General features: G+C 52.0%; 1 pseudogene across 1 annotated transcript; it reads right to left on the bottom strand.

The window, feature by feature from the left end:
* Positions 1-21413: 21413 nt before the first annotated feature.
* Positions 21414-22464, bottom strand: LOC308357048 (protein SET-like; annotated as a pseudogene). Its single transcript has 2 exons — positions 22067-22464; positions 21414-21848 (listed from the first exon to the last, which is right to left on the bottom strand). The product of its transcript is annotated as a protein SET-like (transcript).
* Positions 22465-24614: the final 2150 nt, after the last annotated feature.

Here is a 24614-nt window from a genome sequence, read left to right as displayed (position 1 = left end):
GCGTCCTGTCCCTGCGCGGAAATCCTCCGCTTCCACCCCCTGCCGGGCCACCTTGTGCCTCGTGCCCGCACCACCACCACCACCACCCCCACCCAGCCCCCGCCGCCAGCGCTGCTCCTCTCGCTCCTGCCTCCGAGAGCCGCCCGCCCCCATCACACCTGGTCTCCTGTTGGAGAACGGGGTGGTGACCTCGCGATGTACTTGATCCCTACAAGGATGGGTGCCCGGATTCCTGCCTTTGATCGGTTTGGCCTGGACTCCCAGCGCAGCCCTCTCGTCTGAGTAGCCGTCCGCCAGGACCTTGGGCTGGAGGTGGACGGGTGGAGACAGCCTCCCCAGGATGGTGTAAACGAGGGAGGTGTGCCGCGGTGTGAGCATTTCTGCGACGGCCAGAGCAGGGAGGGGGGAACGGCGATGGGCCGGACTGAGAAATAGATCCAAAGGGGCTCAGGGAGAGAAGAGAAGCTTGTGGGGTCAGAGGGACCGGACTGGCTCCTGTTGAGGCTCCCAGACCCCTGAGATGAGATGGGAAGAGAAGAGATAGGAGTCTGAGTGGACCCCTAGTTCTCTCATCTGCCAGGATCTTCAGAGGGGTCCAGGGAAAGGAAAGTTTCCTCGAAGGAAGCCCTAGTATTTGGGAGGACAGGGCTGAGGGGAGTCATAGAGAGGAAGCTGCCTCTGGTCTCAGGAGGGGTACTCAGTCTCCTGGCTGCCACCCCCCTGCTGCAGAGCCTCTAGACTCTTCCATGATGGCTCTAGGTACTGTGCGTCCCACATCGGGTGGGGGCTTCCGTAGGGGTTTGGAAAGCTCAGACTCGGGTAGGGAAGAGGGATGGGGAACCAGGCAGTGGGCCTGGGCCCCCTTCATCAACAGGAAGCCCCTGTTTTCTGGTCTAGTCGCTTCCCCATCCGCTGCCAACCTCTCTGCTCCAACCAGCCTTTGAACCTAGGCTAGGGACCTCTGAAGAGGGATTGCCTCCCCTAGAACTCTCCAGGCAAAGGGGCTTCCTCCTTGGTGAGAGTCCTGGCTGCAACCACCACCGCCGGCACCCCCCTCCATCCTGGCCCAGGATCACAGCCTCAAGGAACAGCTTTGATCCTACAGAGAGGGGAGGGGGTGCCCACCTCCTCGGTTTAGGGCTCTATTGTCTCCACTGCTTTTAAATTTAATCAGCAGCTGAGACCAGGCAGTCAGGGGAGGGATTCCACACCCTACAGCCTTTTCTGGGGAGTGGATTTATGTCCACAGGGCTATTCAGGACCGAGGAATGGAGTGGGGAGGAACCCTATTCCTGGGAATGAAATGTACTTCAGGGGGTCTGCGTGACCTCAGGCCAGGCCACTGACTGGCAGGAGAGATTGAAAACCTTTGGTGGTGTTAAGGGGCTACTGATCAGTGACCTTTGGACCCACCTCAAAGTCCATCCCCTTGGGGCCTCCCAGGGAGAAGAATGGGTGGGAGGAGCTGTCCCCTAGGTAATCCGGCTCCACGCCTGTGAGTGTGCCCCCTACTATGTGGGGGTGGGGAAATGGGGCGAGCCAGGCTCTGGTGTGGTGTCCCCTCTGAGGCATGGGCTCATGTGGGAGGAGCTTAAGGATGGGCAAGTCTTCACGAACGTGCCTTCAGAACCACCCCAGAGGCTGTACGTGGGCAATGTGGGAGGCCAGCCTTGTCATCTCCCCAAGGTTACACGGGGCAAGAGGCTCCCCACTTCTAGCTGTAACATTTCCAGCCTTATCTCCCAACCTAGCCCTGCTGTCCTGGCTTGCCATTAACTAGTCACCTGTCCCTGTCCAGGCCCAGGGCTCTGCTCCCCTGGAGGCGACAAAGCCCTCATTCAAGCAGGGATCATTAGAGCAGGGATGGGTCCTGTCGCTTCTCAGTGATTTACAGGACCCATAAAGCTGTCAGCCCAGGCCCACTGGCCCCAGCCCTGGCGCAGCCTCCTTCCTCTTACTCTTCCCAGGCTCCCCCACATGTCCTGCATTATAGTCTCTGCTTTTCCTCTAACTCAGGCATGGCCTTGGGCAGCTTTCCAACTCCCCTCTGATTGGCAGCTTCCTCATCTATAAAGTGGGGATCATCACCTGGCCCTGTGCCAATAAATGGTTACTGGGAACCAGCTGTGAGCCATCCCCTGCCCAGCCTAGACTTTCACAACGTGCTTCATGGTTCCTGGGTGCAGCCACTGCCCCTTGGCAGCCTCCAAGATGAATCACAGTTGTCATCCTCTGGGGACGTGCGCCCACACATCTTGGTCTGGAAGGGAGCGGAGGCAGTGGCCAAGCTTAAGGGCTTTGAGAACACACCACCCTGGGCTCCCTCTGGGGCCACCCACGTGCTCTGTGAGGACAGCTGAGACTTGGTTTCCCTCATCTGCAAAATGAAAATCATACCCCTATCTTTCCCCTAGGTTGTTGTGAGAATTCTGTGACCTGTGCCTGAGGAGGGCTGGCCCAGGAGCACATGTGACCATGATCTCTAAACAGAGGTCCCTTTACCTGGATTAAATCTGACCCTGAACAGGTGTGGATGTGACCTCAGGTGGGAGGGGACACTGAGCTAGGCCCCGGAAAGGCTCTTCCTGGACTCCCAAGACCCCGGGAGCGGGTAAAGAAGGCTGTGGAGGGAGGCTGGGTCCCAACTGCGTGGACACAAGAGCATGAGATTCAGATTCAGCCCTTGTTGGGACTCTGATTGGTGTGAGGTGGTTCCCGGGATTCATAGGTCAGAGGAAGGACGAGCACGTATCCCTAAACAGAAAACCATCGCACCCATGTTCAGGTGGCAAGGTGGGCAGATAGAGTATAAGGCAGAAATGTAGAACCAGCTTTGGAGCAACACTGCCCTCCATTCTCATCCCAGCCCCACTGCTCACCCTTTACCTCCCTCAGGCTCCAGTGTCCTGGAAAACGGGATACAGATCGTACCTCCCTCGCATGGTGTGCTAGGCTCCAACTCTGTGATGCTGAGTAAAGAGCCTTGTAGAGGTCTAGGCACTCAGTAAGTGCTCAGTAAACCTCAGCTGTAATTACTAGCCATTAAGTAAATGCCCTTGATTGTATAGGAGTCCAGAGGAGTGGCGCCTAACCCAGCCAGTGGGTGGGGAATCGGAGAAGGCTTTCTGGAGGAGATGAGATCCAAACTGAGTATTAGAAAACGAGAAGACAGAGCCCGAAAAGGGAAGGGAAATCCAGCCAGAGGGAACAGAATGAGAAGAGGCATAGAGCACTGTGGATAGACTCCCAAGGAGGAGGTAAGTGTGCTGAGGGATAGGATCGGGGAGGTATTTGCCATCAGATGGATAGCGCCTGTTTGTCGGGGTTGGAAGTTTGGACTGGTATTTCCTTTGATGTGGAGGTAGATCTTAAGAGCCTGATTTTCTAGGCCAGGAAACCTCTTCAGAGAGGATCACTTGGCCCTAGAAAGGGACAGGGATCCTTAATTACTAGAGTTACAGAGGAGGAAGCTGAAGCTCAGAGAGAGCAATGACTCACCCAAGGTACCCAGCAAAGACAGCAGAGCCGAGATTTGAATGCTGGTCTCCTGCTCCTCTCCCCATACTCTTTCCATGCCATCTCACCCTCCCTCCTGCAAACACCCACACCTTCCACCCATTGGGACCCCCAGCCTCCATCTCCCCTTGTTTTCTGCACCCTCAGGGCCTCCACAGATTAGCAGATAATTCAAGGAAATGTTTGCAGAGACTCCAGGTTTGTGTCCCTGGACGTTAAGATGAAACCCACATGCAGAAGAAGGCTCAATCAATATTCTCCTCTCCACCACTCCCCACCTTGGATCTCTGCCATATTCTAGCAGAGACAAGAAAGCCTTCCTGCCTGCATCTGTGAAAGCTGCTGTTCCTCTTCCCTTGTCTTCACGCCTACCCTGTTTCTCTGGTCTATGGGGAGAATCCCGGGGGAGAAGAGGGAGGGGGCAGAGAGAGCTGGAGCCTCTCATGGGGGCAGGGTAGGAACCTCCTTCGTGGACGGGTTGGTGGAAACTTCTTCCGCTGAACATTCTGAAATAGTAAGAGCAGGAAGACGCATGGGGCATGATCCAGCAGAGGGGATGACGTCTGTTCTGCTCCTGCCCTGCAGAGAGTTCAGGAAAACTCCCCCAGGGCTGTCCCCTCTCCTCTCCGTGTCTCAACCACAGGAATCCAGGCTCACACCAGCAGGAGGCTGGGATCAGAGCTGCTTTGGATTTTCCAAGTGTATTCACTCACATTCTGGTTTTGTGGCAGAAGAACTCTGGAGAGGATGATGAGGGTGGAACCAGGTGGGGAGGAAAAGGCAGCCTTGGGGGAAAGGGGAACATTCCCTCCTTGATTCAGGATGCAGCGGCAGGAGGAGAACAGGCTCTTTCAGGTGTGTGTGTGTGTGTGTGTGTGTGTGTGTGTGTGTGAGCTTCTTTGTCTCTGATTATCCAGATAATACTTCCCTTTGTAGACTATTTGGAAAGAAGCGGGCGGGTGTGTGTGTGTGTGCGCGCGTGTAAATCACCAAAAACCTATCTCTCAGAGGCAACTATTTTATAATTTGACATATTATTTTTTAAAAAGATTTTATTTATTTATTTGTCAGAGAGGGAGAGAGGGAGATCACGAGCAGGGCGAGTGGCAGGCAGAGGGAGAGGCAGGTTCCTGGCTGAGCAGGGAGCCCAATGTGGGACCCTGGGATCATGACCTGAGCCAAAGACAGATGCTTAACTGACTGAGCACCCAGGCACCCCTCAATTTGACATTTACAAAAAAACCATTTTTTTAAGATTTTATTTGTTTATTTGACATAGAGAGACACAATGAGAGAGGGAACACAAGCAGGGAGAGTGGGAGAGGGAGAAGCAGGCCTTCGCCCAAGCAGGGAGCCCAGTGTGGGACTCCATCCCAGAACCGTGGGATCACGGCCCAAGCTGAAGGCCGACGCTTAACGACTGAGCCACCCAGGTGCCCCAATTTGACATATTTTTAAGAAAAAAAAATTTTTTTGAACAAAATAATCATCTCCCCACCTTAATCTGTTTAATTTTTGTGTCTTCTCTTTCGGTCTTTATCTATATGCAAAACACTGTTGACAGAACGAACAGCTCAGTGTCATGCTTCTCAACCTTCACATTTCAATGCAAACATGAGTCCACTTTACCTTGTAGCCCTTCCAACCGTCATTTTGTGGTTCCAGAATGTACCCAGGCTGTCCTCAGCTGACTTGCCATCCTGCAGGGACTCTTTCCACCGGAGTGGTAGAGCCATAGACTGGGGAAGGAAACCAGGCATCCTGGTGCCTTCCCCCAGCTCCTCATTGAACAGAACCACCATCAGTTTGGGAGAGCAATGTGCAGGTGGGATAAGGGATAAAGCAAAAGATTGGTGAGGGACCCCAGCCAAGGGACCCTCACAGGCCAGCCGGAGAATCTGAGCCTGGAGTCTAACTCTTTGACCTCCGGTGTGCCTGTAAGATAGGGAACATGTGCGAGGAGGGTGGGAGGATGGGGGGATGTTCTGCATAGATCTGGGGGGAAGAGAGGCAGTGAGGAAGAGGTGCCTCTGCCCCAGGGTGTGTTTGCACAGCAACGGCGCCCTCTGCTGTCCCTGTGCTTCCAACCCATCAGGGCCTTTTACAGTTCCAAGTTCTTCCTGGCCGCTAACTTAATCCATCGGCCCTGCCCTGGTGTTTCTTTTTCATTTGGGCAGGGGGCATCATTTAATGACTGTGAGGTAGCATGCAGAGAGTTGGAAAAACAACTCTTTAGGGCCACCCTGTACCCGATTCCCAGAACATTAGCCCCCTTCAAGGGACTTCCCACGACGACCCCCTGGAGCAACCTCATTTCACACCTGAACTACTCTCAGATATCAGAAGGGAAACTGAGACATGGCCTTGAGAATGTGTCAGCAAGAACCCCGCCCTAGCTCTTTCCTTCGGGTGTGGCCCAGGCTCCGCGGTGCCCCGGGGACAGGAGGAAGGTGTGCAAGCCTCAGATGGAAGCTGGTATTTAGCAAGGCTGTAAATTGCTCACCTCCTGCCTCTGGTAGGAGATACGTGTAGGCACATGCGGGATGGTAAGAATAATCTGCCCGCCTCCTCCCTCATTCTGGCAGCCAAGGGAGCTGGGGGGCGAGTGGCTGCCATAGTAAGTAATCTCAAAGTTAACTCTGAAATGTAGTTCAAGTTCAGTGAGACCTCTGTGGGATGGGAATGGGCAGGGCTGCCTTCATGAGTGTGGGACTTGTAGAAACAGGGCAGCTGCACTTGTTTGAATAGTCTGCTGTGGCCCTCTTGACATTTTTTTTTTTAAGATTTTATTTATTTATTTGACAGAGAGTGAGAGAGCACAAGCAGGGAGAGCAGGCAGAGGGAGAGGGAGAAGCAGGCTCCCCACTGAGCAGGGAGCCCGACATGGGGCTCCATCCCAGGACCCTGGGATCATGACCTGAGCCAAAGGCAGATACTTAACCGACTGAGCCACCCAGGCATCCCCGCTCTAGACATTCTTGACAATTTTTGAATGGGGTGCTCTGTGTTTCCCCTTTGTAGCAGATATCAGGGTGGGGGTAGGGTGGGGTGGGGTGCAGGCGCACCTCAATCTTCTGGCTGGACCTCCACCCTCCTAGGGCTGGTCAGGAAGCAGGCAGTGGTGCCTCAGAGAACCCATGGACCAGCATCCCCTTCTGGAGCCCTCAGCTGGGTCACATTCTTCTGGACTCCACATGCTTCCAGTTTAAATCATGCAGGTTATTGGACAGTGTGAACATGTCCTAGAGTTCGGGTCAGACTGTGAGTGGAGGCTACAGTAGGGGAAGTGGCTCCTGGTAGAGATGGGAGTGGTCAGGAGCTTCAGCACTGTGAAATGGACAGCACCCTTGAGGCGGAGGCTGAAGCCCCGTAGGGTCCGTGACAGCCCCACACCCTCTCTGGTTACCCTGGGAAGCAAGGCGAAGGAGTGGGCCCAGTAGCGCCAAGCCCCTGGGCCAGGGCCACAAGCCCCAGAGGCTGGATGGGGCTCGGAGCCTGTGCTCAGGGGATCAGCCAGAGTTTGAGGTCAGGGATGGGGGGAACGAGGGAAGGAGGGAGCCTGAACGGAGCTAGCCTGAGGAGGGAGGCTGGTGTTCCGGGACTGTGGAGCCAGGAGCTGGAGGCAGAGACATGGTCCCACCCCTGGCGGCTCTTCCAGACTCTGGTTGCAGTGCTTGTTGTGACAAACCCTCCTGTCCCCGCAGGCCCAGGTGTGCGGCCTCCACCTCACACCTCAAGTTGAAAGGAAAGATAAAGGCACCTCTGAGGAGAAACGGAGGTGCGGGCGGGCTGTTCTGGGGGAGGGAGGCAGAGAGGTCCAGCTGTGCTGACGTGGTGACAGGGGGATGCTGTGGACTGTTTCTAGGAAACATGCAAATAATAGGGTTCAGATTCCATGTCTCACGGGAGGGGAGCAGAGCAGCATGCCAGCCTGGGCCTCCTCCTGGCAGCCACCCTGTCCCCAGAGCTTCCATGGCTCATCGTGGGGCACCCCTGTCAGAAGGGGGAAATGAGTGGACAGAGGCAGAGGGGAGACACTTGAGGGCAGCAGTTTATGGTCATGGGAGGGCAGGCGCACCCATCTGCACCCCAGGACCAGGATGAGGCCTTGGACTTCCATTAAACACAACCCCATCTACACGCAAGACCTCCGCTCCTCACTGCCATACACCCAACCTATCCTGCTCATCTCTGCCCACAACCATGCCCCAGGCAGTCTGCCAGTGCCCGTCTGGGGGCCCCCTCCTAGCTGTTTCAGTCTCCTGGAATTCCTGATTCCATCTACTCACAACACCCTTCCCGATCAAGCTTGTACATCCCTTCAGGCCAGTGTCCCAACACCTCCAGCTGGGTGGGGTCTCCCTAGCTTGGAGCCCTTGGCCCCCGCTCCCTTCTCTCTAGGCGGATGTCCCTGGGTGTGGTCTTCTTGTCTCTTCCCAGATCAGTCTTTCCCAACCCTGAGGCCCTGAGCTCTGTAGGTCAGGAATCAACCAGGTTGGCTTCTTCCACAGCTGAGCTATGCAGCCAGAGCTCGGCAAATACAGGTCAGTGAACCAGCCTTGTCTTGCTTTACTCACTGTGGGTGGTCTCACTGAAGAAAGGTGGGTCCCTATAGGCCAATGGCTCAGGGTCGCCCCGGGAGGATTTCTGTGCAGTGCCTGTCAGGACCCAGCTGCAGGGACGAACCCAGGCTCATCCAGTTGCAAAATGTATTGGCAATGTTATGAAAATAACATGGTGGATCTCGGGACATTCTGAATTCATTTTACAACTAGGGCTCCAGGCCCAGAGAGGGGGCGGTAATTTGTCCCAAGTCACCCAGCGAGGTAGGTAGACCCAGACAATCAGAGGGAGGCTCCTCACCTCCTCCCTTGTCCTCGGAATGTGCACGCAGCTGCTTGCCTTTCCCACATAGAAGCTGCCCAAAGACACAGCCTTGAGAGAGTAAGGTGTTGATGAGACCATCTCGATTGTGCATGTGACTGAACCCAGTGAAGGCCTTTCTGTAAACTCTTACGATTCTGTCAGTGGGTGCAGAGGTAAACTGACCATGCAGCCAGCCAAGACAAGCCTCATATGGAAGTTCCCTTGCTTATCAGACCAGAATGGTTTGCCTCTTTCAACCTCTCTCCCTGCCCTCTGCATAGGGGGGATTATTTCAGATTACACCGGGGAAGCTCCGGAAGTTTCAAATTAACAGCATCAGAGTTTTTTTCTTTGGTTTGCTTTTCATTTCTTTTTTCTTTTCCTTTCCATTCCTTTTTTCTTTTCTTTTCTCTTCTCGTCTCTCCTTTTTTCCTTTTCTCTCTTTGCTCTCTTTTCTTTTTTTAAACAATGTCAGAGTTTTTCTAAGACATCAATGGATTGGGGAGATCACTTTCCACCCCCCGCCCACCACCACCACGACCACAGAAAATTTGATCCTTTCGCAGCCCAGATCACAGCCAGAAAACACAATTCTCAAACTTAGCTCTAGTCTCCCGGTTCTGGTGTTGGTCAAGTGCAACCACGCTTTACTCCCAAAGACTTGAGAAACAGCGGGGCTGCTCTACTGGTGATGCCGGCCACGAGATGGGGGCTGCTGAGCACAGACTGGTTCTGCCCGCCCCCCCCCGCCCCATGTATCAAAGGCTTACATCTGCAGAAAGGGCGCTGGAGAGGACCAAGCATGGGTAGCACATGGTCAGCATGAGCTGTGGAGAAGCACGAACATGGCTGGCAGGTCCTCAAAGGGTTACTCATGGAGTTACTCATGACCTGGCAATTCCGCTCCCAAGTCTTTACCCAAGAGGAGTAAAATACATGTTCAGGCAAAAACTTGTACATGACTGTTTATAACAGAATTATTCACAGTAGCCACAAAGCAGAAATAATCCAATGTCTACCAACTGACAAATGGATAAGTAAAACATAGTATGTCCATTTAGTGGACTCTGATTCAGTCATAAAAAGACAATTCTAATGTGTGCTACAACATGGAGAAAACTTGAAAATCTTGAGCTAAAGAGAGGTCACCAAAGATCACATATTGCATATTTCCATTTATAAGAAATGTCCAGGGATGCCTGGCTGGGTGGCTCAGTTGGTTGAGCGGCTGCCTTCGGCTCGGGTCATGATCCCAGCATCCTGGGATCAAGTCCCACATCAGGTTCCTTGCTCGTCAGGGAGCCTGCTTCTCCCTCTGCCTCTGCCTGCCATTCTGTCTGCTTGTGCTCACTCTCTCTTTCTCTGACAAATAAATAAAATCTTTAAAAAAAATGTCCAGAACTGGCAGATCCAGAGAGACAGAAAGTGGATCCGTGACTGCATGTGGCAGGCAGTGTTGGGGGGAAATAGAAGTGACTGCTGATGGGTAAGTGTTTTTTTCTTCGTTTATTGGTTTTCTGGGGGCATGGTCTATGTGGGAGGGCTCAACCACCCCAGTCAGGCACAGAGCCTATGAATGGCTTAAGAGAGAGGGCCTTCCTATTACTTGGAAAAGCTGGCTCTTTCTGGGGAGGTTGGGTGGAAGCCCACATTGCTTTACTGGCTAAGCCCTTGTGCAGTGCAGACTACACCATGTCCATGGTCCTGCTCCTTATCACCCCAGGGCCATGGCCAAGCTAGTCTCTGTGCAGAGGCGAGGTCCTATGTGAATTCCCTCTTCCTGGTATATGGTCTGTGCCTGTCCAGCTGTTGGGCTTGGTGCAGAGGATGTAGGGAGTGTGGTGCTGTGTAGGCCCTGCAGGACATGGGCCAAGGAAGCCTTCAGAGGGTAGAGAAAGCACCCCAGGAACGGCTGAGGACAAACCAGGGGCTTGTTGACTGGATCAGACACTTAGATAGACCCTCCCAGCCCTGTGATTGGGGTCCCTAGGCTAGGTTCCTCATGTGTTCTGGGATGCCCCATTTGATGACCACACTTCCTGTGTGCCAGCCGCCGTGTCGGCCCTACAGCTGAGCCATCTCTGCTCTCTTAAAGCTCAGAGTCTAATGGGTCACGGTGGCCATGCCTGGGACTGATGCCAGGGTAGGCACAGGGCACTAACTAAACCTCGGTGTCTTGAGAGGTCCTTCTGTGGCAGCTGATGGTAAAGCTGGGGTTATAAGGAGAATGAATTAACTAAGAAACTGATGTGGAGAATGGGACTGAGGATAGAGTTGAGGGGGCAGTAGTTGAAAAGCATTTAAAAAAAAAAATGAAAAAGGCATTCCAGAAGGTGAACAGTATATGCCTGGAAAGGCTCAGGGAAAAGGAGAGAGTGTGGGATATTGGAGGAAGCCACAAACCGGTTCTGGCTCAAGGCAGAGATTGGGGATGTACCTGGCAGGTAGGAACGGGCCAGATCACAGAAGTGCTTGTGATTAGTACATCCCAATGACCATGCCACCAGCAGTGGGAAGGGGCCCCTCACCATGTGTCACCCATGGCCCCTGAGATCACTTACACCTAATGATCTATTCACGTGTTCCTTGTGTTGTCTTTGCATGGGCTTTGACGCCCTGAGCTGCCCCCTCTCCCTCATCATTGGGACTTTCTGCCTGCTGTGGGCTCACAGAGGGGGCAGAGGAGGGCATGGACCACCTTGGCTATGTATGGAGAAGAGGTTGTTGCTCTGTTCACTGCCCAGCATTGCATTCCCCAACCTCGTCCTCAGGCACCCTGGTAGTGAGTTTCTTCTGGTTCATGATGGTCAAGTGTAGATGTTTAGGCTGCCAATCATTCAATTTGGTGGAAGAGCTCCTACCCTGGCCTTTGGGAAAACCCTCTCTGGTGGTGCCTCAGTTTCCCTCATTCTGCCAGGCCTGCTGGAGGTGTTTGGATCCACGTTCATTCCAACAAGGGCTTGGCACAGCTGTGGCTCAGCTCCCGCAATGAGAAGCTGAAGCCATGCTCCCAGCTCACCACCTGAGGGCCCAGCAGGTGTGGGAGGCATCTGCACCTCCTCCAGCCACCGCCCCCCCAGCCTCGGGGGCTGACTGGCAGTTTCCTTTCCTCATGGGGTGTCGTGAGTGTGCTTGGTGCCTGGTAGGCTGGCCAAAGGGGGTGCATGTTGGTTCTCAGGGGAGAAAAGCCCTTCTCTTGTCCTCCCCAGGAGGACTCTGTTATTGACGACCTGGAGTGAGTGTTACTTACCATGACGAGCAGAGGTGTTTGGATTTGACAGAGGGGACAAAATCTGCCCCTTGATGAAGGAAGGAGATGGAGAGCAAGCTACAGGGAGGAGGGTGTCACAGGTAGCTGAACACCACATACAGGTGGGTTCTTGGGCTTTCTCTGGGGCTTCGGTGACTGTCCCATGCCCTCTCTTGCCCCTCTGTCTTCCCGTCTGCCTGGAATGGGCCTCTTGGAGTCACTATGTCATCCAGTGGGACACTTGTCCCCTTGTGCTGTGCCAGACAGACAGAGGAAACTCAGGTCCTGGTGGGCGAGGAGACTTACCAAAGGCCCCTGTAAATGTGAGAGGCAGGACTTGAACCCAGGATTCTCCATCCCAGTCCACACTGCCCCATGTGGGACAAATCACTTTATAAACCCTCTTTTTTCTCATCTGTAGGACATGGACGATGCTGTCTGTCTTCCCAGAGATGGGGCGAGGACTAACATCCAAGGTTTCATCAAGAGCATCGCCTTCCAAATTCCACCTTCAGGCCTCCCCCCCCAGTCCCACCCATGCTGGCCCTGCTCCCTGGAGCTGCGACTGCAGCCTGAGCCCCAGGCCCCCGCCCTCTCCTCACACTTGGCATCGCCCATCAGGTGGCAGGGTTGGGCTTCGTCCTCAGAGTGGGCAAAGCGGACGTTGCCAAGGTGCAGCAGTCTGGCCAGGACCTGAGCGGGCAGGAGAGGACACGGTGTGAGCCCTTTCTCCAGGGCTAGAGCCTCACCCAGGAAGGGCCTGTCTCCTGCTGAACAGAGTCCCAGTAACAGGATAAGAGGAGAACCTCCTAACTGACACCCCCTGACAAGGGACCCTGCCGGGCACAATGCAAGCAGCTTGTACTCATCACTGACTAGAATCCTCTCATCATCTGGGAGGCTTGTGCTGTGACAGCGCCCACCACACCGATGGGGCTGGAAACAGTGAAATCACCAGCACAGACCACACAGTCATGGCAGGAGAAGCTAGGATTTGAACCTAGGGCAGCCTGACTTCAGCTGCCTCTGGGACGCTCTCCTGGCCTTCCGGGTGGAGCTTGGTGGGGCTTTGGTGCTCAGGAAAGCATGGCCTGCCTGGTCAGCTCAAGACAAACTTCTGCAAAAGAATCCCAGCAGAGGGGCAAGCCCGGGCAGGCTGGCCAGGTGCATTCTGGCTGACTCAGGCTGCGTGGGGCTCCCTGCAAAACTTCCCTCTCAGGGTTTGGCAGCCAGAAGGTAGTTCCTGTGGGGAAGTGCCATGGGAGCCTCCGGTTGGCACTGGTTCCTTGTAGATTTGTGGGTGGGAGAGAGCCAGTGGCAGATCGAGGGGAGCCCAGGCCCATGAAGGTGTAAAATTGTGTAGCTGATGTGTGGGGAGAGTTCTGGAAGTGTCTGTGGGGCAGTGTGGACACTGCAGAGAAGCATATAGACCTTTGGGGTCTCCAACCTTTTTCCTGGTGCCAGCAGCCTGGATTAAGAGCACAGCTCCCACCCTGGGGAGCTCACCGTCTGATGGGGGCCGGTATGGCCCTTCACTGGTGGTGCAAGGACCACCTGGGTTTCTCCCTGGGCACCCAGCACCATGCCAGGTCCAGAAATGTAGCAGGAGCAAAATATTTGTCTGTGAGCAAGCCCCCCGTTTTTTCCCCCCTCTAACCCTCAGTTTCACTGGAACTGGGGAAAACCTGGCTGCGCGTATGACTGCTCCAAGAGCTCTAGAAGGCCATGGCCAAGGTGAGACCACTGACATTGGCCAAGAGATGCCTGCGCTGATCTTGGGTTTGTGTGAAGGAGGGACCATACTGTTCTGTCCTATTCGTGTTGTACAGGTGGAGCAAAGGACCCGGACAGAAGAGATGACTTGCCCCAAGCCACACTGTGAGGTTGGGGGTGGGGGAGGGGAGGGCCAGGGATGTTCTTCTAGGACCTGAACTGTTTCAGAACAACTTCCTTAACACGCCTTGGAATCTCGCCCTCCCAACCACCCAGGAGGCAACCACAGAGCAAGGTCCTCCAATGCGGCAGGCGTCCCTCCTTCGGGCCCAGGACCTCCCACCCATCGAGTGCAGGACACTCGGCTTCTGGGTCTGAAGACCAAGCAGGACAATCGATTGGTTTTCCCCTCCAGGCCTTGCAGAGCGTGCGTTGGCTCTGGTTTGGAAACCCGGAAAAGACGGGGCGAGCGGAGAGCAGGTGGAGGCGGGTCCCGAGGATGCGGGGCGTCGTGCAGCGTCAGCACCGCCTGCAGGAGGTACTCGAAGCCCAAGCCCGAGTGCAGGGTCCTGTCGCGGGGGCAGGGGTCCCCTTACTCCCCAGTGCAGTTGGTTCTAAGTCTGGTCAAGTCCTCCCTTTACGTCGCCCCCTGGCCGTGCTCAGAGGCCCTATGGTCTCCTGCTCAGTGGTCTCATTAGTCTTACCCGCTCTTGCAGCCCCCCTGTCGAGAAGCCGGGTTTTTCAGAAGAAATCACAGCAAGCAGCCCTGTGTGCCCAAAGCAGGGTTGGGGGGGCGTCTAGGTTCCTGAACACCTGTCTACACTCCAGAACTCGGGGGGTTTGCCTCCAAGCATATTCCCGTTCTTCCTTGGTTGCCCATAATATAAGTAGCATGGCGGCCTTGCAACATTCACTACCAACCCCTCCCCCCACCGCCGCGTCACCATTTCTTCAGCTGGGGAGGGAGATAAATTAGAGTAATAAGATTTGAAAAACAAATTGCAACACCAAAAAAGCCATGTTACGCAATGCAGTGCCATTTTACAGAACAAGTTGTCAACAAAAATAGGACTAGTTAATTCTCTGGAAGCGAAATTAATTAAAAATTCACAAGAGATGCCAGAACGCTTCCCTGGGAGGTTTTAAGAAGTAATGGGACTCTGGAAAATTCCTTGCTGTATGGGTACAAATAATCCAAAGCTAAGGCTCCGGAAGTGCAGGTTTCTGCCAAAGTTGGGGGGTGGGGGCACTTGTCCCACTACCCGTGTGGGCTGCCTGCCTAGCCTCTGCAGGGGCTGAGTGGGGCCGGGAGCTGTGGTGGGGCGTTCTCTCCTGTGGTAGAGTAATATCATGGATAAATTCAATGGAGGATTGGCAAGCAAAAAGTAAAAGAGAGGAGGAATTTCAAAAGTGCAGGCAGTTCATTCTCTTCCATTCCAGAACTGAGCCTGAGATTGGGGGAGAGGGCTGGGCCCCCAGCTGGCCCCAGCTCCTTACACCTCTTAAAGTGCAGGTATTTATTTCTCCATGCTCAAGGGCAGTTGGAGGTGTGTGTTTGTTTGTTTTTAAAATACCTTTTGAGGGGCACCTGGGTGGTTAACTTGGTTAGGCATTCGGCTTGATCTCAGCTCAAGTCTTGATCTCAGGGTCATGAGTTCAAGCCCCACGTTGGGCTCCAACCTGGGTGCAAAGCCTACTCATAAAAAAAATTTTTTTTTTTAAAATATCTTCTGCTATTTGTGCTGAGCATAGAATATGACCTTTATGAAGAAGCATAACACAACCTTCATGGAAAAGAATATTACTTCAGTGGCTGGCTCATCTGGTGGGTGTATGTTTCACATTTTAAGAAACCGTGGGACTCTCTTCCAGGGTGTTTGTACCATTTTACATTCCCACCAACAGCGTATGAGGGTTCCATCTCCTTGTGTGAGGAGGTATACCTGGTACTTATGTATCAAAATGAGAAATGGTGTTGGTATGACATAAGACTTAGTATGTTGGCATTTGTAGATGAAACTAAAAATCACCTATAACCCCATCCCCCCATGCTTTTGCTGTATTTTCCTGCAGGATTTTTTCTGAACACCCACAAATGGAATGAAGGGTGTACCATGACTGAGTCATTCCTCTGCTATTAGATACTTGGATTGTTTCTGATTTTTTTAGTTTTTTAGATAATATTGCTATGAGCATGATGCTAAATAAAGTCTTTCGATTTGGTTATTTCATTAGGAGTGGAATTAGTTCATCCGTAGAAGTAGAATTATTGGGGGCAAAGGCATGAAGGTTAAGGTTAAGCTTCTTGGTGCACACTGTCGCAGAACCAGTAAGGTATATATGCACATGTACACGTACACACGTGTGTGTGTGTGTGTCCTGGTCAAATGGACATATGAAATTAGCCATCATGGAAGTGAATTACTGATGCATTGCTACAGTATGCGTAAAACTTGAAAACATGATGCTAAGTGAAAGAGCTAGTCACAAAGGGCCACATATTGTGTGATTCCATGTATATGAGATGTCCAGATCAGGCAAATCTATGAGACAGAAAGATTAGTGGTTGCCTAGGGGATGAGAGGATTTGGAGGTGATGACTAAGGGGTGCAGAGTTTCTTTTTGGTTTCTTTTTGGGGTAATGGAAATGTTCTAAATTTGCCACAGTGGTGGTTGCACAACTCTGTGAATATGATTAAACCACTGAGTTGTACACTTAAAATTTTTTTTCAATGTAAGCTTTATTATTTTTTTAAAAAATTTTCAATGTAAGCTTTATGCCCAGCATGGGGCTTAAACTCATAACCCCAAGATCAAGAGTTGCATACTTTACTGACTGAGCCAGCCAGGTGCCCTGAATCGTACACTTTAAGTGGATGAACTATACAGTATTTGAGTTATATGTCAATAAAGCTGCTTTTAAAAGGGATGCCTGGGTGCCTCAGTCGGTTAAGCGTCTGCCTTCAGCTCAGGTCATGATCCCAGGGTCCTGGGATCGAGTTCCGCTTCAGGCTCCCTGCTCACGGGGAGCCTGCTTCTTCCTCGGCCTCTGCCTGCTGTTTCCCCTGCTTGTGCTGTCTCTCTCTTTCTGACAAATAAATAAATAAAATCTTAAAAAAAAATAGAGTTGCTAAAAAATATACCAGTCACTCAGCCAATAGAGTGGTATGTTTGATATTTGCTGGGTGTCAGCTCGGTGATCTTATTTTCATCTGTGCTTAAAAATTATGAAGTGACCTTATTTTGTCTCATTTTATCATGGTCTCAGAGTAACCTTATCTGATGTTGGTATTGTTGATTGCTTATGTCCAACAGGAGAAGAAAATGACTTGGCTCTGTTTGACCAGTTCCTAGCAAAGCTGAGGTCGAACCGTGAATGTCATATCACTTGTGAATGTCAGGGGCTGTGCTTTTTCTTCCTCAGCAGACAATGAGAACCAAAGTGGGAGCCTCAGGGGCCCACAGGAATGCAAGTTAGCACACTTGGGAAGGCCACAGAAGCTCTGGTCCCAGCCTCCTGCTGGTGTGAGCTTGGGCTCTTGTGCGTGGGGCTTTGGGAGGTGGGGCCCCTAGGCTGGAGGAGAACATATGCCATCTGTGTTGTAGGGACTATTTGTACTTCCTGTGTCTGCTGCTATTTCAAAGTACTTAAAGGCAAAATGTTCTTTCACTCACTCTGCTGAGGAGGCCCCGTCATACTCCTGTGACCACCTCTAGCCTTCTCCCTGCTTTGTTCACTCTTCTAGGATTCCCTCAGTAGCCCATGGAGGACTTGTAGGGTTGGGGTGAAGGGGAAGGGAAGGGAGCTTTTTCAGGCCTAGCAAGAAGAGAGCTTTTCCTGTCTTTGCTCTCCATTGCTGTTGATTAAGCCTTATTTTGTGTTGGGTTTAATCTCCACAGACACCTAGGGTACCCAGAGTCCCTGCAGACCCTTCCTGGTATCACTGCCTATCAGAGGATGCAGAGGAGAGGGTCCAGTAGAGGTTGGGGGTCCCAGTGAGAAGAAGGCAGGGAGATGGCATAGGAGGAGCACTAGGAGTTTCAAATTCCAGCCTGGGTTCACTAGGCCTGAGGGCCTAGCATGTGTGGGAGGCAATCAAATCTGGAAGACATTTGCACTTCCTCCAGGCCCTCACCCTTCCCCATGGCCTTCCCAGCAGCATCCTTTCTTCTTTGGACGCTGTCTGAGTCCTTGCCTTGGCTGTGGGGCCAGCCAAGGGGTGGCACATTGGCCCTCAGGCCACATGGGCCCTCCTCCTGTCCCCTAGGATTATGTTGTTGAGAGCCTAGAGTGGTTGTTTTTTAATTACCATGGTAACCAGAGGTGTTAGGATCTGACTGAGGGGACCTCTGTTAGCATCAACTCCTTGATGGATGAAGTGGAGAGCAGAGGACTGGAAGGAGGGTGTCATGGTGAGTTGAACACCAGAAGTTGGTCTTTAGGCTTTCTTAGGGGTTTTGGTGACTGTCCCATGCCTTCTCTTGCCCCTCTGTCTTCCCATCTGCCTAAAATTGATTTGCTAGTATCCAGTTTGCCTCTTGGGGTCATTATGATGCCCATGGTGACATTAGTTATTATGCGTTGCCATGGAGGCCACACTGCGGAGCCCATGTGTTGGTGGGTGGTGGGATTAGAAGGATTAGACCTTCTCATTTCCTGGTTGAGTGTCCACTCCCTCCCATGCAAGGGTGTGCTGAGCAGCACTGCCCATCTTTAGACACTCACCCAGAGTGTACTAGCAAGCACCCTGGATAAGGAGAGGGTTAGGTTTCATGAGTCAAGCAACATGATTCACTCTGTAGCACAATAATCAATTTTAAGAATCCTCATTCTTGGTTGGTTCAACAGTCCTGAGGCCACTGTCTGCCCTTCCTCCTGGTGTGAATTCATCCTTCCACTAGTACACAGTCCCCTGGGGCCCTGCAAGTTATGTCCAGCCAGAATGCTCTCTATACCCTGGAGATCCTCAAACTGGAGTTGCTGGTATTTGTAAGCAATGGACCTGGGTCCTTTCATGAATCTATGAAGAGAATATTTGCTTCTGCCAAATGGGTGCTGACCACATGCTCAGCAACTCTGGAGCACTCTCTCAAAACCCTTTTGCCTCAACTGGTACCTCATCTCTCTTCCAGCCTGAACTGAGGCCCGCTGATGCTAAGGAGGCATGACTGGGCCCTGGACTGCCATGAGGGTCACCCATGGGATCCCGGGGCAAGCCAGGGCATGTGTGGGGTTGGTCATGAACACCAATGCAGTCTTCTGGCTGCTCTTTCTGGGGTTCTGTTGGCCTTCTTTTCTGGACTAATTTCTGCCCCAGGAGTTATATATACGCAGTTCTTCATGCTACCCAAGCATTACTGCCATTGTGATTATGCTGGGTAACTGTGCCATTTACTCCTCTGGGGACAAGATTCTTTAGACTCTAAGTTGCAGAGCCCTTCACTGGGAACATCTGGTCTCCCCCGCCTGCCTGGGCATTGGGTGGGTGGGGGGAGGGGTTGTGGGCATCCACAAAAGTTGGGGGTCATCCAGAGTGGAGGGAGAAGCATCTTTCTTGCAGGGAATGTATACAGAAGGAATTCCAGGGATTGTCTCACCTCATCCTTTTCAGGTAGCAGGCCTACTGGGGTTGGATGCAGGTGGGAAGAATTGAGTTCCTGGAAAGTGAGGGGACCCTCCCCTGGGCCCAGTCTCCCCGCACAGCTCATAGGACAAGCTGGGAGAGGGCAGTGGAGATGCCCATAATGTGTGAATGCCTACTTATTCCGGAATGGAGCATGGGAATTGAGTACAGTCCACTTTCCTATGCTGAGTAGCCCCTGAAAACATTGGCCCTCCCTGGGCCCGCTCTGGGAGGTTTGGACCTCCAAGTCGATTCTCTTTAAACCCGCTGAGGCGACAAGCATGCTTGTGGATTATTAGGCCCGTGTGAACAAGGCCTGGGGTCCGCTGGGTTGGGAACGGTGGCTGTAAGCAGGGCCTGACGGACTATTCTCTGTTCTCTGGCGGCAGGGCCCAGCACACTTCAGCACCGCGGGCTGGACAGCGCCTTTCAGGGCGAGCTGGTGGTGCGGCAGGGGCGGCTGTTCTCTCTTAAGCAGACCTTCGCGGGAACAGGACAGGAACAGGACGGAGTTTCCAGGGTGGGCCCTGAGCTGGGGTCGGGGTGAGGGGCAGAGTGTCCTTGTCCCAGCGCAGCGAGGCAGGTGTCACGTGACCCAGCGCCACCAATCCGCATTAGCCAGTGCCTGGACTTACAGCATTATGCAAACGCGAGGAGAAGGGGCTTCCCGGGGATGCTGGATCCCTGCCTAGGAAGCCACCCTATCTAGCAAACCCTACGACCAGCGACGGGCCCAGAGAGGGCCTGAGAATCGCCCCAACCCACACAGCGAGGCAGGGGAGGGTCAGCACTAGGTAGGACCTGAAACATCGGGAAAACCTCATTTCAGCTCAAACCTGTGAGAAAAACCACCAAACAAACAGCCCTAAATTTACCCTCCTGCTGTGGGCCTGTGGGCCCTCAGTCAGTGTGTGTCAGTGTGTGTCACCTCTCCAGTAACTGCCTTTATCACAGCATCATGCTGCCGAGCCAGGACGTCCAAACATGCTCTCAAGGTCCTGGCAGCCTTGGGTACCTTTTTGGACACTGTTCTGGGGGTGGCTGTTCCCAGAAAGCCAGCCTTGAGGCAGAAAGACAGGTTCTCAGGCGGCATAAGAGGAGAATGTGACTTGAGAGAGTGGTCGTTTCTCAGCTACCAGGAGAACCAGAACTGTTTGGATGTGACTGGGAGGAAGCAGTGCAGATAGGCGCTGTTCCTTCTCCGAGTAGCGGAGGGATCGGGTAGAGGCGGTGGTACTGCGCCATCAGATGAGACCTGTAGGCAGTGCCGCTTCAGCCTGTTCGTAGGATCAGAAAGGTCCAGGGGAGACCCCAGTGCAGGAGGGGGTACTCTTTAAAATCTATGGTAGTTTTTTTTTTTCTTTACACTTAGTTTTATTGTAACAAAGCAACTTGTACACTTTTAACGTTTAAAACTGAGCATCCTCTTTCCAGGATACAAAAAGAAAATTTAAAAATAAATAGGAACAAAACTACAATAGAGAATGTCAATTCCAAATAAGATCCTACAGGTTCTGCTGATTCTCCCATCGAGTGGCAGGGTTCAAGTCATCATTAGGAGAGAGTTTTATTTTAAAAGTGTCATCTTAACCTGCAAGGATGTCCATTAAACATCACATTTAAAGATTTTTTTTTTTTTATTTGACAGACAGAGATCACAAGTAGGCAGAGAGGCAGGCAGAGAGAGAGGAAGGGAAGTAGGCTTCCCGCTGAGCAGGGAGCCCGATGTGGGGCTCGATCCCAGGACCCTGGGATCACGACCTGAGCTGAAGGCAGAGGCTTTGACCCACTGAACCACCCAGGTGCGCCCGTTAAACATCACATTTAAACATACCAAAGGAGAAGCCATGTTGTCAAAATGCCCACTTAACCCACCCAAACATCTCAAACCCACCCTTTGCTGACCTTCTATAACCCCATTTTTTAAAGTTTTTTTCAAACAAGAGAAAGTAGATAGGTACATGTTGGTAAATGCTAACTGTCCATATTCACATAGAGACACAGTGTAAACTCTGAGCCCAATACACAGAGAAAGGAGGAAAAAAGCTAGAATTCTATGCACTACTACACAGGTGCCTAGCACCCTCCAGCTTCCAGCAGAGCTAAGGGAGCAGAAGCTTTTTCTTTTTTCCCACAGAGCACGGTGGTGTTGATTCCATGAAGTTTTTGTTTTTGTTGAGACAGGAAGGGACAAAAATGAATTTGGAACAAAAAGGGGTAGAGATTCTTTTCCCACTGTAATTCTGCTCAAGGATTTCCGCCCCCCTCCCCCAAATAAGCTGAGAACCATGGTATAAAGGAAGAGAAAAAGGAGACTTCAAAAAACAGGGCAAATGAGCATGAGAGGAGAAAAGAAAAAGAAGGAAGAGAAAAAAAAGACAGCAACTTGCTCCCAGGGACTGAACAAAATTTTAAAAGGAAGATTGGGATCCATCAGTGTTCCATCAGTCGTCTTCTCCTTCATCCTCCGCTCCTTCCTCCCCCTCATCATCTTCATCTTCTTCTCCTTCATCCTCATCTCCTTCTTCGTCAATATCTTCTGATCCTTCTTCTTCTTCATCATCATCATCATCTTCTTCTCCTTCCCCTTCTTCGTCATCCATACCAGGAACCAAGCAGTACTGTAATGGATTTGGCCAAATATCATCTTTGAGGACCACCTAACTCATCTGTGCCTGCATCAGAATGGTCAGTAAACCAGGTGAAGAAGCTCTCTGGTTCCTCATGCTGTCTCTTCTTGCCAGCTTTATTCTGTGTTTGACTTGAACGTTTCATCAAATCCTGGACTTTGAAGATGGATCACCACTCTCATTCGGATGAAATTCTTCGGAGAGAACTTTATTTTCGAAGTAAGGGTTTTCATCAAAATAAAAATCTAGGGGTGCCTGGGTGGCTCAGTGGGTTAAAGACTCTGCCTTCAGCTCGGGTCATGGTCCCGGGGTCCTGGGATTGAGCCCTGCATCGGGCTCTCTGCTCAGCAGGGAGCCTCCTTCCCCCACCCCCACCCCGCCTGCCTCTCTGCCTACTTGTGATCCCTCCCTCTCTGTCAAATAAATAAATAAAATCTTTAAAAAATAATAAAAATAAATATGTCTATTCTGTAACCTGATTTAATATCTTCCAATTCTATCACTTCAACTCTTGTCAAATAATGAAGCGTCTCTTCATCCTCCTCCCCAAGCAGTGCAGACACTAGTGGATGGTTGACAAATGTTACCCCAAAATTGGGGATTTAGGCGATCCATTCCGACCTCTTCTGAAAAAATGGTTGGCGGAGTTTGTTATATTTCTGTTCTACTTTCAAAATCTCCTCGCTGGCTTGTTCATTAAGTCTGTCTGTTTCATCTTGTACTTCAGCAATATGTTCAGTTGCTTCTTGCTGTTCTTTTTCTCCCTTACGCAAGTGCTGAGATGTTGACATCTGCCCTGGCTGGGAGGCAGGAGGCAGTCTCGGTTTCTTCGTTTGAGGCGGCCAGACTGGCGTTTGGGGGCCATGCTGCGAGGAAACTCCATGAAACCAGGAGAGGGGCACGTCTGGAAGCTCTGATTGCTCGCTATGCTAATTTTTAAAGCTTCTTATTTTTGAAATACTTTGAAACTTTCTGGAGAAGGTGGTTCAAAGAACTTCAGTAAACCCATCGCTCCTCTTCAGCTCTTGTTAACGTTTTGCCAAGTTTCTACTATTCTCTGCTTTCATTTTCTCCTTCCCTCCCTGTCTCTTGAGTACACACACTCATATGTGTTATTATCACTGTTGTTTTGAACCGCTTGCCAGTGAGTTGTATAGGTCTTACCTGCTTATAGTCTGTGAAAGAGCCCAGTCACTGGGCAGTGCTGGGACCACAGCCCAGTGGGGAATCAGCCTGTTGGGGTAGGTGGGGTCTAAGTAGAGTGATCGATTTAGTGGGGACACTGGGAGAGCCTGGATCTCATGGTTTTCATCTCCTCAATGAGCCTGTGGAGCAGGCTGTTTGCATCCCTCAAAAGGCAGGTAACCGCCCCCCCCCAACTCTGTCAGTGGAGGTGCCCAACCAGGGGAGGAAGCCAGCTCTAGTTCCTATATCAGTGAACAGCTCCCATTCAGGGGCTGGAGCTGGGGAGGGGGCTGAATGATCCCGCTGCCACTTCCTGACCACCACTGACCGTTTTCAGCAGTGTGATCTCTCTTCAGGAAGACCGGATTCTTGGCATGGGGCTTGGAAGTAGGAAGTGAGTCCTATCTATACATAGTATGACACCCACACGGACCCTATTGAGACAGTCTGCTTAGTTTTTCTTGCGTCTGGGGCAAAGTTTTGTCACTTTGACTCCCCCCCCCCACCCCCTGCCACCTCCCTTTTCTCCATGGTTTACTTTCTTCTTCAGTGTCTCTGGCCTCTGGCTTCTGGTTATAATGGATTTTTAAAAAAAATATTTTATTTATTTTAGAGAGTGAGAGAGAGAGAGAATGAACGAGATGGGGGGGAGGGAGAGAGGCAGAGGGAGAGGGTGAAGCAGATTCTTCACTGAGCAGGAAGCCTGACGTGGGGCTCGATCCCAGGACCCCGGGATCATGACCTGAGCTGAAGGCAGATGTTTAACTGACTGAGCCACCCAGGCACCCCTGCTTGTAATGGATTTTGTTGCTATTTATCATCCGCAGTCTCCCCTTGGGCAGCCTCTGTCTCCAGAGAGGCACTGGGCAGCTGGTCAGAGCGCTCAGGTAAATTGGAGGGAGGGAGGGAGTGGGTCCCATGAATGCAGGAGGGCAGGCAGTGGGATCCACTGGGCCTTCACAGGGCTGGCAGGTCTTGTCTACCTTTTATACAGTGGTGGTGAGAGGGCCAGGTGCACCTGGCCTCGTAAGCATTCACTAGGAGGCTTGGGACTCCGGGTTGGAAGGTCATCCCGCTCGCCACCAAGCAGTCTTTGCCACCCTGCCCAGGGGAACCCACAGCAATGGGGGCTCCAGGCCAGTTCAGGTAAAGCCACAAGTGGGATGACAAGACGCCTCAGAATGGCCAGATCCCGAGCTCCTCAGAAAATGCCCAGAGGGAAGAACAGAAATGGTTAGAGGCAGGAATGATCGGAGTATCCTGTGCAGTGTTGAGGGGGCAAGAGCCAGCCATCTCTTCAAGCTACGGGTGGTTCGAGGGTTATTTCTCAAGGTCATTTTCTGAGTTCTTTTGTGCTGACTTTAGGATATAACCTTTATGAAGAAAGTTAATATATTCAAAACTTTCCTGGAATGCTGGGCTCAGATCAGAGACAGATACCTAACAGCTCTAATGACATTTAAATTTTTCTCTTTTTTCTGTTTGAAGCTGAAATTATTAGCAGCTAGTTCCTGGCTGACCTGGAAACATATCTGGAGGCTGCAGGTGGTTGCTGCTTTCACTGACTCTGCATAGCGCAGTGAGTACCTGACTATTGGGCCTGGGGAGGCAGGGAGGAGACTTGGCCCCATACAGGCCTGAGTCGGGAGGATGGCTCTGTCACAGAAACCTGGGTGACTTCAGGTGAGTCACTGGACCTCTTGGACCTCATGTTCCTCCTGTATGTGGGATCCAACCCACCCTGCAGCCTTCCCTCTGGGAGTTGTCTTAGGCCGCGGTGCTCCCAGGACCTGTGCTAAGGCTGCACATCTTCCTGGCCTCTGTCCGTGT

Source organism: Martes martes, assembly GCF_963455335.1.
Source record: "Martes martes genome assembly, chromosome: 16".
NCBI lineage: Eukaryota > Metazoa > Chordata > Mammalia > Carnivora > Mustelidae > Martes > Martes martes.
Note: the sequence above shows the minus strand (reverse complement) of the source record. Positions and strands in the feature narration are given on the sequence as shown.